This window comes from Leptonychotes weddellii, chromosome 7 (assembly GCF_054177405.1).
Source record: "Leptonychotes weddellii isolate Sample4059 chromosome 7, ASM5417740v2, whole genome shotgun sequence".
NCBI lineage: Eukaryota > Metazoa > Chordata > Mammalia > Carnivora > Phocidae > Leptonychotes > Leptonychotes weddellii.
Window position 1 is genome coordinate 59,390,330 of NC_138375.1, and position 8,306 is coordinate 59,398,635.

Sequence of the window (8,306 nt, forward strand, 5' to 3'; positions counted from 1 at the left end):
TCTTGTATCTCAGCCTATGATTGGTGAGCTGATGCCACACCCACCTTCAGGAGCGGACCACCTGATTGGCCACCCAGCATATCCCCTCCCCCTGGCTGTGGCTATTCGTTCAGAGATGGTCAGTTAACAAAATTAGAGTCAATGAGACACGAGAATATTCCTAGTTTCTGGGAAAGCAAACCTGGAAGCGAGATCTTCACTCTTCCCCTGAAGGACATGGTATAAGATGAGAATGGCGGCAGCTATCTTGCTACCAGGAGGGGGTAGTGTGGAGCTGCACAGGTGGGGGTGGGGGAAGGCTCTGTGGGGAGCCGGAGGGTGACACTCTCAAGGAGGTCAGACAAGAGAGATGGAGAGAAGCAAGGTCTCTGGTGACATCTTTGGAGTTGCTGGACCAAGCCTCACCTGATGCTAACGTTACCTCCAGACTTCAAAACGGTATAGCTCAATAAACTCCCCTATGACGTAACCAATCAGACCTGAGTTTTCCTGTCACTTGCAACACAAAACGTTCTAACTGCAACTCTCTGCCAGCTGGACAGACTAAGAAAAGATCGGGAAGGAGAGCTCGGGAGTCAGGAAGACAAAATTCTTCCAAAGGATGTGGGAAATCGGAATATCCACCCACCCACCTAGTGCTGGGGAAACTTCAGAAAAAAGCCAGGGCTGAGAGCGTAGATGTATTTTTTGGTATTATTTGTCTGGACAGGAGGAAATGTTGGCTATTTTGAGTCTGATTAATCACCAAGTCCACAAATGTTTTTTGAAAGCCAGTCATATGCAGGACACTGCCCAGCGATGGAAGATACACGTACAAACAGGACAGTCCTCACACCAGGGAGCTGCCGGTCAGGTGAGGAAGACAGGCTCAAACAGAGCTCACCGGGGCGCAAGCAGGGCTAGGATAAGTGCCAAGATGGAGATCCAGACCACTGAGCCCTGGGAGCCCCGGGGAGCCCGGGCAAGAAGACAGGACCAAGGAGACAGGAGGCATGGTATCACCTCCACCCGGAGGCCAGCTTTTCCAAATTTACTACAAAGACACCTTAGGGGCTAGCATGGCCCCAAGCACCAGGTACACTGGGGGAGCAGTCCCTCCACACGTAGCCCTATCAAGTTCTCCAGATTCTCTGTTCCCCAAAGTTTGGAATGAGGACCCTGGCTGGTGGGGATTTTAGGAGGTTCTGAGCATGGCACCAGGCCACCTGTCTAAACTGGATGGTGAGAAAGTTGTTCCCTATGCAATTCTCTCTAAAACCTCCTATCAGGGACAAAGTCTCGGTTTGGTGCTGGCCTGTCTTTAACACCTCTCTAGCACTTGCTGACCCCTCCTCTTAGCAAAGAGAGGGGGAGAGAGTAGGCCTCAGCCTATTGCCTTCTGCAGGCAACAGGCTCTTGCTCAAATTCCCTCACACTGTTTTGTTTTTGTGGCATTTATTTTAACAGTTGTCTTCTATTTATGGCAAGTGATATTGGCTTTCCATTTATGGCAGTGATAAAAAGCTTTCTCTTACATTTCATTTCTGTAAGTTTTTTAAAGGGGGATGGTTGAAAGAAAAATATTAGCTAGTACAAGTGGGACACAGCTATGACCAGAATTGTGAAGGTGGGATGTGAATGACCCAAGTTTGGGGACTATTCATTGCACAAACACGAACTGCCTAACAGGTGGCCACGTGCTGGGAATACAGCAGGGAACCGAGCTGGCAAAACCCTGGCCTCACAGAGCTTACAGTCTAATGGGGCAGGAGAGAGGTAAACGTGAACAAAATAAATAAAATGCACGGTATGTTAGATGGCGGTCGGTGACCTGCATGAATGCAGAGCAGGGACAGGCCAGCAGGCATCCCCATGTATACTCAGTCTTGCAGAGCAGCCTGGTCAAGCCACACCGAAAACTTGGCAATGAGTGCAGGCTTGGAGGAAATAGAGCCATGGCTTCGCAGGCACCCAGGGAAGGAGCGCAGCAGGTAAAGGAAACAGAAGGACCCAGCCATGCTGCCGGCCCCTCCTGGCTGAGGCTGGGTTTGGAGACTCCTACTGGTCACAGCGAAATGGAAATCTCACATCCATGCCCTGTCCTCCTTTCTTCAGGATGAAAAAGCGAAAAAGCGAAGGACAGTCTGCAGGGATGAGAGGTATCACCTGGAAAGCAGCCCCCCAGGGCACAGCTTGGGGTCACAGCAGCTTCATCCTGGCCCCACACTGGGCACAGGCATGGCCCCACACGGAGACCAGGACCCATCCTGACAGGGCCCCGAGGGGCTCTGAAATCATTGCCTCCTGAGTCATCAAAGTGCCATTGATTTATGGTCAATAATAGTGCGGGGTGCTAAGTGCACTTTATTATTCCACTTTGTTGAAAATTGGTCATTTATCTGTGGTCCATCTGCAGCCCGGTGGGTAAGAAAGCCGAGAATCTGAACTGTGCTCCCCGATTTACAAGCTGCCTGCTTCTGGGCAGGTTCCTTTATTCTTTTGAGCTTTCATTTTCTTGTGAATCAAATGGGAGTACCACATTCAATGGCCCCTTGGTTTGCTCTTGGCACGTGTAGCCAGTCAATAAAATTGTCCTGTTCCTCCATATACCTAACTCTGCGTTACCCAGAATGCCCCATCTGCTTCCCCGAAAGGGCTCTGGCGGGAGGAGATGGGCAGGAAACCCGTGCACTCATTCGACCAGAATTTATTACTCCACACCAGGCGCTGTCCCAGTCACTGGAGGTACAGCAGCAAACAAAACAAAGACAGTGAAGGTCCTGATCCTATGGGAACGTGTCATCGAAGCAAGACAGGAGCTTTCAGTGAGAAAAGGACCACGAAGAATGTTCAGGGGAGCCAACTCAGATTGGGTATCCAGGGAAGGTTTTGCAGAAGGGGCAACACTGGGGTGAGAAGTGGTGTGCTCTGTAAAGGTGTGGGGGGAGAGCACTCCAGGCAGAGGGAAGAGCAAAGCAAAGTCCCTGACAGTTGTCTGAGAGACAGAAAGCAAGCCAGCTGCTGGGGAAGTGGGTGCTAGAGAGTTGAGTACAGGAGGAGGAGGGCAGTCAGCCCCTGTGGGGTTTGGGCAAGGGAGAGACCCCGAGGGGTGGCAGTGTGGGGAAGCCTGCCATTCCCATCCGGTGCCCTGGCCTCTTTGAAAGTGTCTCTAGACACCCGGGACTTGACACATAACCTGCGCTCCCACCCACGGGGCCAGGCCCTGCCTGCTGTCCCCCAGGGCCTCTGGGGTCAACTTAATTTTGACCAGACCCACAGGGCATCCACGTGCTGGCTGAACTTCCCTCCCTGAATGCCAGTTCTCCTCCAGGTTGGAAGAAAGCTCTGTGGTTTAGATGAAGGGAGGGATGAGGAGGAGGGGGAGAGAGCAAAGTGTGTTTGCTGGCACTGGGATCATAGCAGAAGCCAATGCTGGAACCCTTCCCAAGTATTTAGAAATTAAAATAATAAAAGAAAACTGAGCATATGGAGTTTGTAAAGTGCCGTCCATCTTCGAGAAGGGATCCGACTTGCTCAGAATGTGCAGCAGAGCTGTGGGCTGAGGGGATGTGGAGTAAAGATGGACACTCCTCTCTCAGGTGGGGACGAGGGGCAGGGGCACGCACTGCTCCAGGCACACAGAGTGTGGGGATCCCCTTTGGGTTGTACTTTTAAAAGAGGAGAAAGAATGTCCTCTACGTCTCCTCCCTAACTACACGGGAGTCCCCAATCCTCCCCCGCCTAGGGAATGCCCCCTCCACCCAGCTCAACCTCAAACATAGCTTTAAATCTTCCTCTTCTATATCCAACTCCAGAGTGGTCCTGTAGGCTCAACCTCTAAAACACACCCAAATGCCACTGCTTCTCACCCCCTCCCCATCTCCACTCCTGTCCAGCACCCTCCTCTCCCCCAGCTGACAGCAGCCCCCCATGCCTGGTTGCCCAATGCCTCCCTCCCCACCCCACCTCGTCCATCCTGTCCTACCCCAGCCACCAGATGGATCTCTCCAAAAACTTTTCATCCCACGTAGGATAAAAAGCTCAACTCCTCCCTGTGCCCTTCAGGTCCTGCATGACCCAGGCCCTCCCTGCTCCCAATATCACTGGTCTTCTTTCTGTCCCTCAAACAGGCCAATGTCCTTCTTCCCCAGGGCCTTTGCACATGCAACCCCCTCTGCTGAGCACACTCTTCACCCTTTTTAGGACCAGTTCCTCGTTCGGGTCTTAGCCCAAATGCCACCTCATCAGAGAAGCCTTCCCTGGCCACCTCAACTAAAAAAACCACCTTTCCAGTTCCTTTTGACTTCACTCTATTTATTTCATAACTATCACTATCTGAAATTACCTTGTGTGTTTTTCTGTTTGCTTGACTTGCCCCTCTGCCGTGTAAGTGCCGTGAGCCCCGGACCTGTCTGTCCTCTTTCCTGCTGTGCCCTTCATACCTGGAACAGTGCGGGGCCCAGAGCGGGCCCTTCGCAGACATCTACTGAATGGAGACTGAGTGAACGCCAGAGCCACCTGGTGTATTTGGGCATCAACCAGGTGTTTAGGTAGCACCACGTACAGCCTTGCAATTGCTGAGTGGCAAACATCACTCAGAACTCATGAGGTTCTGGGGGAGCCCACGTGGTCATGAGTCAGGGTACTGTGGAGTGAGCCTGTTCGTAGCCAAATCACCAGACAGCATGTGCGGGGGGCTCCCCATCCTGATGGAGCAAGAAACCAGGCAAGAAAACTTGACTTGCCCCTCCTGGAATTGGGAGCCCACCTGGGAGGCTCAGGTGCCTCCATCCACCCCAGGTGCTCAGGTGTCCCAGCTAAAGAGGTGAGCTGGCTGGAAGGGATAGGCAGCAGGACAAAAGCGGAAGGCAGGTGTCCTGTGAGCCCTCTGGGGTAGGAGACCTGGCCAGCCTGGGGGCCCTGAGGATCCTTGAGGGGTCTTGAGTGCCTTGTCTTGGGTGTGCAGAGGTGGCTGTGTGGACACGTGTAGACACTTGTGGGGGCCCCCAGGGGTGGCTGAGCCCGTGGAGGGGAGGGTCGGGTCCCTTCCCCACAGCCCCTCCCCCTCTACTTCTCCGTCCTCCCCCTCCGTCTGGCTGCTCCTCTCCCGCTCCGCTGCACGCTGGCCTCCGCAAGATGGATTTTCCTGGCTGTGCCAATCTTGCTGCCACCTGTTCGCGCTGTGCTGGAGCCAGCAAAGTGGCTCAGCTTCAAACCCAGAGCAGCTGGCAGAGCGGTTGCCAAGCCTCGCTGTCCCCCTCACTCCCCTCCTCTGTTGCAGCGGCAGCAGCTTGGGCTCCGAGTCATCCTGTCACCTGCTCTCAGCTGGGCAGCCCCTTCTCTTGCCCCCACCACGCCCCCGCCACGCCCCTCCAGCCCCCACCACGCCCCCTCCAGACCTCCCCAGCCCTCAGCCCCCATGGCCGGGCTGCAGAGAGGGGCACAGGTCAGGGGCATTCATAGCAGCCCTTGCCACCCTGCCTGCCCCCTACCCACAGCCCAGACTCTCATTCCCCTTCCCCTCCCCCACTTCTCGGGGGCTTCCCCAACTTACTGCTCCCCAGGGCCTCCCCCAGAACTCCAGACAGGAGAACTGAGGCTTGGATCAGTGGCCTGAAAGAGCCAGGAGGTGTCCATCCAGCTCTCCCCGCTGAGCCCATAACAGAGCAGGTGGCCCAGGACACCCCCAGGCAGAGCAAGCTCCAAACCTCCGGGAGTGGGAGAGCTCTGGAAACTTCCTGCAACAGCAATCCAACCCATGCCAGAGGCTCGAGTCCCAGCCCTGCCCCTAATGCTCACTAGCTCCATGACCTTGACAAAGCCCCTCTAAACCTGTTTCCTTGGCTGCCAACAGACTAGGTCGGTGCCTGCCCACCCCGCTGTGCCACTGCAAAGAACAAACATAAGACTAGTGCCTTGAACTCCTTCGGGAACCAAGACAAGGATATAATTAAACACATGCGTGGGACAGAGAAATGCAAACTGTAAAGTACTGTGCAGCCCAAGGAGCCGTTTTGCTCTTTCTCATGGGATGTGGACCTGCTCCCAGAGAGGCAGTGAGGCCCCATGGCCTGAAAGCAGGCACGCCCGGCCCCCAGGAGAAAGATTCGGGCTGTCTGACTTCAGAAACACTGGCTCCAGCTGAGGGGGCATCTGACGGCTGAGACAGACACATTAGAAGATAGAGCAAGACACAGGCAGACAGACAAATAAACACAGATGAAATAGCCGGGTGGCCGATGGCTCTCCTGATGGGAACGGACAGGCAGCGGTGGCTGGATTCCCATAGCCTGGGGCCTCTCTCTGCTCCACCAGAACCTCTCCCTGCCTGCTGCCCTCGGTCATCAGCTCTCACACACACAGCCTGAGGGCACACTGGCGCAGCGTTTGTGCACACGCACAACCTAATGCTCATCAGGGTGGGAGGAGGGGGTTGCTGGACGCACCGGAAAAAAATTTCTTTGAAATTGGGCATGGAGCCCAATGCAGGGCCTGAACTCACGACCCCGAGATCAAGACCTGAGCTGAGATCAAGAGTTGGACGTCCAACCAACTGAGCCACCCAGGTGCCCCTGGCCCCCCCAAATTCCAAGATGCTACTGAGGAGGGAAATAGTCTCCGGCAATAGGGGGAAGGGGTCTTCTCTTATGCAGATTACTTGGGTTCTGAGGAGGTGTGCCTTTGTGAGTGATAGTAATAGGAAACTACAGACCATTTCAATTGCAGGAGCAGGTGTGGTGGGTGTTGATCCCTGGGGATGAGCCATCAAGGAGAACTGAGGATGTTGGTGGAGAAACTCTAGTGTCTGCTCAGGTTTGTCAAGTGCATCTTTCCCTGGGTGCCCAGAGCTGTTCACCAGTACCTGCAGATGAGCAGAGAGCTCAGGGGCTTCTGACACCATCTGATTGCTGGGGGTGGGCTGGGCTGGGGGCGCTAGCTCCAGCAGGGTGCGGACAGGCAGGGGCTTGGGCTGGCAGCCCTGCTTCCTCTTCACCCCTGCCATGTATCCTCCCACGCCTGCCAGACTGCTCTTTCCAGAATGAGCATTGGATCTGTCCCTCCCCTGCTTACGTCCCCCATGCTACGGCTTCCCATTGCTCATGTAATAAAGTTCAAACCCTACCCATGGCTTACAAGGGCACCAGGGTCTGCCCCGCCTACCTCTCCAACCTCGTGTCCTACTTCTTCCTCACTTACTGCTCTCCATCCACACCAGCATTATTGTTTTTCCAACCTGGCTCCACCTCAGGGCCTTTGCACTTGCTGTGCTCTCTGCCTGGGACCCTTCAGTTGCCAGTTTTACCTTAGTTGCATTCTGATAATTTAGGTCTCAGATAGCCTTACACCATCCCTGTTACTCTCCCCCTCCTTCCTCTGAGTACTATCACATCTCCCTGGGTTTTCCTCATTTGCTTACTGTGTAGCATAGAGCCCTATGTGAAAATATTTCCTCTGTATGTTTTTAGTCTGTGTCTGCCCTATAGAACACAAGCTTTTGTCTTGTTCACTGCTGTTTCCTACTATCTGGAGCAGAACCTGAAACACAGTAGGCATTTAATAATTATTCCCTCAGTGAAATGAGTGAATCACAGAGGAAAAGGCCAAGTGTCCCCGGAATGGGGAGCTCACATCCAAGAAACTGAACAGAACAGAGGAGAATGCAGTTGGAGGACAGGCATGATTTCGAGGGGCCAGGGCCACAGAGACCTCCAAGGAGCTCATGATGCCAATGCTCATTTGACCACAGGTTTTGCTCAGTTTACTTCATTGAATGTTCATCACCTGGAGCTGGTGTATTACTTACCCCATTTATAGATGAAATAGTTGCAGCTCAAGTGTTAATCATGTGTCTGAAGTTTCTCCTCTGTGGCATGTGGCCTCCCAGCTGGTTGGAAAAACACCAGGCCCCTAGGCCTGGTCTATGTCCCTTGAGTCATTCCCTGTAACATTCCTTTTTTTATAATTTTATTTCAATTCAGGGGCACCTGGGTGGCTCAGTCGTTAAGCATCTGTCTTCAGCTCAGGTCATGATCCCAGGGCCCTGGGATCGAGCCCCGCATCGGGCTCCCTGCTCAGCGGGAAGCCTACTTCTCCCTCTCCCACTCCCCCTGCTTGTATTCCCTCTCTCGCTGTCTCTCTCTCTGTCAAATAAATAAATAAAATCTTTTAAAAAAATAAAAATAATTTTATTTAAATTCAATTAACATATAGTGTATTATTAGTTTCAGAGATACAGTTCAGTGATTCATCAATTGCATGTAACACCCAGTGCTCATTACATCATGTGCTCTCCTTAATGCCCATCACCCAGTGACCCCATCCCTCCA